Raw genomic sequence first — 9012 nt, forward strand, 5'->3', positions numbered from 1 at the left:
GCCGCAATGTCGCAGTCCCGTTAAAAATCGCATTGTCGTCATTACTAGTAAATGTAGCCAGGTGAAGAAATCAATTCCATCGTGATTAAGGCTGATGTACTATCCCTTTAATATCTGGGCTTCTGTTAAGAGACTGGTGTGTTGGATTATGGGAAATGTAGTCCCAAAGAGGGGGAAGACGTTGGACGGCACACTGGATTGAACTCTACTCCCAGGGAGCTGTGGGTTCTGCGGGGACTCATGGGAGAGTCTATAAATTAGGGGCGGGACCAACGGTTCGCTCTTTTGCCTCGGAGACAGCGTGCTGTGCGGAAAGAAGAGGAAGAGCTGCTGCGTCATGCAGGAGAGAGAGGCCGCGGGCCTAGCGGAAGACACCTTGGAGAGGTGGTGGATGTCAGGGAGGAAGGTGACGGACTGAGAGCAGAGACACCGGAGAGATGTGGCGAGTGTTACCGCGGAGTAACCGGCCTGGTGTGGAGGACTGCTGAACAAGGACACCAACGAATTGGGAGAGATACAGAGCAATGAAAGGTCTGTAACGCAGTACAGATACAAAGGGAGTTTCACTGTCATAGAACGGTTGCCATAGGACACTGCAGTTCTGTATTAGTGTGTGGTAAACCAAACAGGCCTCAACTGTACACACACAAACCCCTAGACTGTATACATCTTAGACAGAGCCTGGATATCAATATTTATTTTCTGTTGGATTATAAATATTTCCCTTTCTCATTCTGGATTACAAATATCATTCATAGAATGATTGAGACCTTCACTGCCGGCGAAGATTAGCAAGGCCTTGCCCAGGAGGAGACTCATATAATCCATAGAAAGGGGGCCACCTATAGGTGACAGAGTGCACTCCATCAGATTCTATTGCAATATAATATTAGAGCAGCTGAGCTAATTTAAACTGATTTATTTGTTCTTCAATAATTTAAGGATATTTGTTTGTACCTGTTTGGTCACTTTCACACCATTAAAGGAGGAATGATCTATTAAAATAGTAATTAATATATTATTCCTCATTCAAAGCAGTAATATATTTACATCTGTTTATCTTTTTGAAAATGTAAGATTCTGAGTCTTGTGCCCCCTTTATGACATTGGGGTTTTAAAGACTCAGAATCTCAGCTTGTTTCTCTTTATCTATATTTCCTGTTGTGTTGAACTCTGTTTAATTTAAACTATGTCAGAACCCATAGTGTCAGTCGGGGTCGGAAGGGACTCAAAGTTCAAGAAGTGAGGAGGATTTGAACACACTCAGCTCAGCAACCCCTGTGGGGGTCATGCTACATAAAAAATAAATAAATAAAAATGACATAAATCTTTCCCCTAGTTTGTAGATGTGATCACTTTTGCGCAAACCAATTAAAATATGATTATTGCAGTTTTTTACCAAAAATATGTAGCAGAATACAAATTGGGGGGGGATGTTATATAGCAGAATGTGAAAAAACGGAAAATTTATATCAATACTTACCGTAATTTTCCTTTCCTGATAGAACTCCATGGCAGCACACGTATGGGTAGGCTCCGCCTCCTCTCCTACCCTATAGGACCCCACTCCCATAAATTTTTGCTCCAAGCCAGGAGCCGTGTTCCATATATAGACTACTCCAGCAGATGGGAGGGAACTCCTGCTGCCATGGAGTTCTATCAGGAAAGGAAAATTACGGTAAGTATTGATATAAATTTTCCGTTTTCCTGACAGACTCCATGGCAGCACACGTATGGGAAATAACTAGCCATACACACCCGGGTGGGCAACTGCTGGTCAAACAGAAATAGGTTTAATTTGCACCGTCAACAGACAAAATTTTTAAACCAAAATCAACTGAGGATAAAGAAGCAGGTTCAACACAATAGTGTGACATGAAAGTGTTAATTGAGGACCATGAGGCCGCTCTGCAAATGACATCTGGTGCAACATGAAGGGAAGCCGCCCAAGACGTAGAAATCCCTCTGGTGGAATGAGCCGTCACCACTTCCGGAGGAGCCAGTCCCTTGGCTCTATATGCCCACTGGATGGTCTGAACTATCCAGCTAGAAATTGTTCTGGAAGAAGCCCTCTTGCCTCTGTTCTTTCCATAAAAGAGAACAAATAGATAGTCTGACTTGCGAAAGGAAGCTGTGAACTTCAAGTATGTTTGAAGGACTTCGCCCACATCCAACGGATGGGTACTCTGGTCATCTTGAGACTTGAATGTAGGTAAAACAATCTCTTGGTTGACATGAAAAACTGAATTTACCTTCGGATTGGACCCTAGCATAGGGACCAGGACAACCCGATCAGGAAAAAATGTCAGAAAAGGTTCTTTGCAACCTAGGTCACTAATTTCAGAGACACGTTTAGCCGATGTGATGGCTACTAAAAAGGCCGTCTTCATAGACAGATTCTTAAGGAAGAAGGAATCTCCATGTTCCAAAACTGTTGTTGAGAGAAACTCAAGGACTAGTGGAAGGTCCCATTTGGGGAACCTGGGTTTCCTGGGAGGTCTCATTCTTGACGCACCTCTGAAAAACTGCCGGACCAGAGGATGTTTTGCCCATGAGGTCCCCGTGAAGGCAGAGATTGCTGAGATCTGTACTCTGAGAGAGCCAACAGCCAGAGATAGGTCTAAGCCTGTCTGGAGGAACCCCAGAATGTGATGGATCTTAGGATTAGTGATGAAATCGGATTCATTAGACATGTAATCCTCAAACTTAGACCAGATCCTCTCGTAGACTTTGTTGGTGCCCGGTCTCCTGGCACTCATCATTGTGGACATTGCCGCACTTGGACAGCCAAGAGCCTTTAGTCTTTCCCTCTCAAGGACCATGCCATGAGATGTAACTGCGCTGGGCATGGATGCAGCACTGGACCCTGAGATAGAAGGTCCGACCTGAATGGCAGGGGAACAGGATCCCGAAAGCTCAGTTGGAGCAGCAGAGGAAACCAGGGCCTCCTTGGCCAAAACGGAAGAATTGCTATGATTTCTACCCTCTCTCTCCTGAGTCTCTGCAGGAACTTGAATATCACTGGGACCGGGGGAAAAGCATATGCTTTGTGGAACTTCCAGTGGTCCGTCAGAGCATCTACCCCGTAGGCTTGGGGATAACGCCATCTCGAGTAGAATTTCGTCAGTTTGGCATTGTTTGGAGAGGCAAACAGGTCTACTTCCGGAAGAATCCCCAGAGAGATGACCCACTTGAAGGTTTCTGGATGAAGAGACCATTCGTTGTTGTCTAGATTGGTTCTTGACAGAAAATCTGCCTGAACGTTCTGGACTCCTGGAAGATAAGCAGCTGATAGATTGGCAAGATTCCGTTGGGCCCATGCCATGATCGGTTTCACTTCTTCCAGAAGGGAGGAACTGCGGGTGCCCCCTTGCCTCTTGATATATGCGACTGCCGTCGTATTGTCTAGCCGTAGAAGGACCGAGGACCCTTTCACCAAGTGACGGAAAGCCATGATGGCACGAAAAGCTGCCCGAAGCTCCAGGACATTTGAGACCAACCCGAGGGTGGGAAAGTCCCACCTGCCCTGGGCCACCTCTGACAGGCAGTGCGCACCCCAGCCCGTCTGGCTGGCATCCGATGTCACAACGATCCAAGGAACGGGAACGATCGAATGACAATTCAGGAGATTTTCCCGTTGTAGCCACCAAGACAGACTCGTCCTCATAGAGGATGTTATCCGTACAGGAGTGTCTGGATTCCCAGAGCTCCATTGGCGGAGGAAACCGATTTGAAAGGGCCTCATCCTCCACTGTGCCCACTTGACCATGGGGGCCGTGGAGACCATGGTCCCTATTATTTTCAGACACTGTGATGCCCGAAGATAAGGAGTTGACATTGCCGGTTGTATTCTGCTGCGGATCACCGGAATCTTCTCCACTGGAAGAGAGATGGTGCCTCTGGAGGTGTTGAAGAGTGCCCCCAGGAAGATCAAGGATTTTGACGGATCCAGATGGCTTTTCTCCAGATTCAAGAGCCACCCGAATTCTTGAAGGGTGGAGATTACCTGAGATCTGTGTTGCAGAATCTGTGCTTGGTCTTGAGAAAGAAGAAGCAGATCGTCTAAGTAGTGAAACAGTCGGATCCCTTTCGATCTGATCAGAGCTACAATAGCCAGTAAGACCTTTGAAAAGACTCGAGGTGAGGTGGTAAGCCCGAAAGGGAGACAGGTAAACTGGAGATGCACTTGACCCACGGCAAAGCGAAGAAACTTTTGTAGTTCTGCTGCCACTGGGACATGGAAATAGGCATCTTTTAGATCTATGGAGATCATCCAATCTTCTGGTTGCACCACTTGGCGGATAGTGAAGAGTGTCTCCATCCTGAACCTCTCTTTCTTTATGAAAGAGTTCAGATGAGTCAGGTCTATGACCGGTCTCCAAGAACCGTTTTTCTTTAGCACCATGAATAGAGGTGAATAAAGGCCTTGAAACCTTTCTTCGGCCGGAACTGGGATGACAGCACCTTGAGAGATCAGGGAATCTACGTATGACAGAAGAATTGACTTCTTTTCTTCCACGCGAGGTAGAGCCGTAGGGATGAACCGCATAATTGGAGTTTCTTCGAAAGACCAAACGTGACCATGAGACACAGTCTTGACGGTCCACTGGTCCGTAATCAAGGCTGCCCAAACGTGCGCAAACTGACGTAGACGAGCGCCTACTCGCAACGCTTGAGCAGGCCTGATATCAAAAAGACTTTGTGGTCTCCCGACCACTAGAAGGTGTTCCCTTGTTGAACTTCTGACCTGTAGGTTGAGATCTTTTCCAATTCTTTCTGAACTCACGTCCAGGCCTGTAAGATCGAGCTTCTCTGGATCGATCCGAACTTGGTTTGTGCTGAAATCTTCTGCGGTCAAACAAACGGCGATCCTGAGGGAGGAAACCTGATTTACCACCAGTGGCACGGGTAATGGCACTGTCCAGCTTGTTGCCAAAAAGGGACGCACCCTCAAACGGAATCCTGCACCAGGCTTGTTTGGAAGCAGGATCGGCCAGCCAGGGACGTAACCATAAAGCACGTTTGGCCGTGACAGAAGAGAGCATGACCCGCGCCACCAGGCGAATGATATCAATGGAAGCCTCTCCCAAAAAGGCCGTTGCCAACCTTAGTTCATACACAGCCGAGCTTCTGGCTGCTTCTTCTGAGACACCTTTCAGTGTGGTCTCCACGTTATCTACCCAAGCCTCCATAGCTTTGGATGTGGCTGCAAGGGCTAGGGCTGGCTTGCAGGTCATACCAGCTAACAGATAGATCTTTTTGAGATCCGTATCAATTCGTCTATCCAGACCATCTTTAAATGAGACGGAATCTTCCAAAGGTAGGGTAACGTGTTTGACTAGCCTCATCAAGGCTGCGTCTATTGTAGGTGCAGAATCAAGATGCTTCACCTTGTCGGTCTTAAAAGGATATAACCTGGAAAATTTGGACGATAAGGAATTCTTTCTCTCAACTCCATGCCATTCGTCTGTAATGATTTCCCCCAGCTCATTCAGAAAAGGGAAATGATCCCGTTCTTTCTTGAGATGTTTAAAGTATTTCTTCTGTTTTGCTGGGGAGTCTGCTGGCTCTTCCCATTTTAACGCCTCTTTTACCGCTCTTACTAGCGGAGAGATCATGGCAAAATCAAAACCTGAACTTTGGTCTTCTAGGTCATCCTCACTTTCAGAGGAATCCGAGAAGCGACTCGGCTGGGAAGTGCCTGGCTCTACGTCTTCCCTCTGAGGGAGAACAGGAGTATCGGTTGTATGCCCAGACAGCCGGTTGGAATCCCAATCCCTTAAGGATTCTTGCACGATCCGTCTGACCAGGGTTTCCACTGGTGGATCTGGGACTTGTTTTTCCTTGATTGCCCGAGAATAGCAGGCATCACACAAGGATCTATCCTTAGGGACTACAGCCCTACAACCCCAGCAAGATTTGTGTGCGGGGCGGTCAGCATGTCGGGAAGACCGGCTTGGACAATCATCATGGCGCCTAGACCTAGACCTGGATCTATGGTGCCTGGATTTGGATGATGCATGGTGATGGCCTGAAGGTGATCTATCCTTTGATCCCGATGCAGGACGTTGGTCAGACCTAAAAGGGCTGAAAACAAAGGAAAGAAAAGCTCAGGCTACAGTAAGCCAGCTGGCAGACAAGCGAGAGTTAAAAGCTAAAGCTCACCTGTTGCGCAGGGACTGGCCACCGGGGGGCGGTGAGGCATCCATTGCAAATCACAGCGAGATAACCTGCAATAGGAAGGATGTAAGAACTCAATCTTACCTTCCCATAGCCGCCTTTCCCCTCCCCCATTCAAGCAGGACTGACCCAGCACAGGACTTACCAAACACAGGCAGAGACACAGCGTGGGGAGGCCGCCGCAAAAGCCCACAGACATCCCAAGAATGACAGCTCCATCAGCTGTTTAAATTTCCCGGGAGCCGTAAAGCCACGCCCCCCCCGACGCCACCGCGCCATGGAGGACCGGAAGTGGCGTGCGCACATGCGCAGACCACTTAGGAACCAAGCCTCGCAATGAACACCCAACTGGGAATCAGGAGGCAGGGGGAGGAGCCGAGAGCGACGGCCTGGAACGCAGGAGCGCTCCAGCCGCCATACTAACCAGGAAGCAAAACGATATAAAGTATAAAGTAAGCAATACATTACCACCAATACCGACAGAAGGACCTGGAACGCTCCTCAACCGGAGACTAGCGTGTGCGTCAGGGCATAAGGGCCTCCCGCTAGTAGCAAGGACGTTTGGCCAAGCGATGCAGCCCACCTCTCATTCAGGATTTATGGCATCTTCCGGCATCATTTCAAATTGCCCGGGTCCACCCAGTAGTACTGAGATTGCTGGACTAAGGTAGAAAGGCATCATCCAGGAAAGCCACACGCCACCAGGTATGTAAGAAAACGCATCCTATAAGGTAAGACTTCTCTTGCGGAAGGAGGACAAAAAAGGAACACGGCTCCTGGCTTGGAGCAAAAATTTATGGGAGTGGGGTCCTATAGGGTAGGAGAGGAGGCGGAGCCTACCCATACGTGTGCTGCCATGGAGTCTGTCAGGAAAAATATTTTTTTCAGAATTGTCGCTCTTTTTCTTTGTTTATAGCACAAAAAATAAAAATCGCAGAGGTGATCAAATACCACCAAAAGAAATCTCTATTTGTGGAAAAAAAGGACATCAATTTTGTTTCAGTACAGTTTCGCATGACCGTGCAATTTTCCGTTAAAGTAACAGTGCCGAATCGCAAAAAAATGGCCTGGTCATTAAGGGGGCAAATCCTTCTAGTCCAGAAGTGGTTCAAAGCCCTTGGATTATTGGAAAGAAAAACAAATTTTATTGATTTTTTTTTTTCATTTTTCAAAAAATAATGACAAAAATTAATACTTCAAAACAACTGACCATGCCTCTTACTAAATACATTGGACTGTCTACTTTCCAAAAAAGGGGCTTATGGGGGTATTTGTACTATGCTGACATTTTAGAGGCCTCAAGAAACAAGATAGATAATCAGTACATCAGGCTTGATCAATTTTCAAATATATTTACCATAGATTGTAGACTCTATAAGTTTCAGACTGACTGGATAATATACACTGATTTGAGGTCTTGGACTTAATTTACGAAGAAAACATATTTATTTGCAAAATTGTATAACAGAAACCAAGAAAAACTTTTTTAAATGTTCTGTATTTTTTCATTTATATAGCAAAAAAGGTGGTGATTAAATACAAGCAAAAGAAAGCTATATCTTTCTTAAAAAATTGATAAAAATTTCATTTGGGTACAGTCATGAATTAGTTATTTTCATTCAAATCATGACAGTGCTGAAAATGTAAAAATGCCCTTGGCTGGAAGGGGCTGAAAGTATTCGGTATTGAGATGGTTAAGATGTTAACAAATGGAAGAGCACAAAAAGCCGCACAACTGGTTGAAGATGCAAAAAGTTAAAATCCAAATTTATTTTGCAGGCAAAAAGATAAAATCATCCAAGATGAAACCAAAACAGTCGGAGACATGGGGGGGAAAAGGGGAGCACGGCGGTTGACGCGTTTCACGGAGTCTTCCGCTTAGTCGTAACCATGCTGTACAATACAAGACACTGCTATATATAGAGGAAAAGGCATTTCAAATAACATGTACCTCCCAGAATGTGCTTGATTGAGCCCACACAGCTGCAGATACTAAATCCCAATTAAGGGCACACAAACAGCCCAGCAGGAATTGTATGTTTGCTTTTGCTTCACCTTTTGTCCAAAAACGCATAGCAAAAAAGTTCTATAAAGGCATATGCGAAAAAGCTTTCAATAAAAATAAGGAAAAAACAGTAGTGATAATATAAAAAGACAGCTGGTAGAAGCCAAAAAACAAACAAAAACAAAGTAAAGGGAGAAAAGAAAAAAGAAAAGAGAAAAACGAAGAGAAAAAAACGAAGGGAAAAAAAAAAAAAAAAACAAGAAAAAGAAAAAAGACAAAGAAAAAGAAAACAGTAAAACGGAAGCATATAGATGTGTTCATACCCAGATGGAACTATGGTATAAAAAGAAATGGTGTATAATATAGTCATGAAGAGCATATATGTGTAAATATATATAAGTGGTACACATAAAAATAATAAATGTGTAACCACAAACACATACATCACGTCCATATAGCATATGAAACAAATAGATAAATGGGGGGGGAAATTGTACACATATGTAATAGGTATGAGCACAACCCCCAAAAACGTATAACCCCATCCATTGAGTGGTATATCTGCAACTGTGTTCACATACATAGGGCAATCCACCCAATCGAAAGAATATAAAAATAACCAATGAGATATGTAAGAACACTAAACATTACCATAAAAATAATAATAAATACATAAATGCATAAACATAGAAGTCCTGTGTGTCTTTATCAGCATAATGGTATTATTATCCCCTATAAAGATATAAAAATAGGGACATTTAAATGGATATATACCCAAGACATTGGTAACATCTCAGGCATATCCCACATCGATCTAACAAAAAAAA

Source organism: Pelophylax lessonae (assembly GCF_965119305.1).
Source record: "Pelophylax lessonae genome assembly, chromosome: 1".
Taxonomy (NCBI): Eukaryota; Metazoa; Chordata; class Amphibia; order Anura; family Ranidae; genus Pelophylax; species Pelophylax lessonae.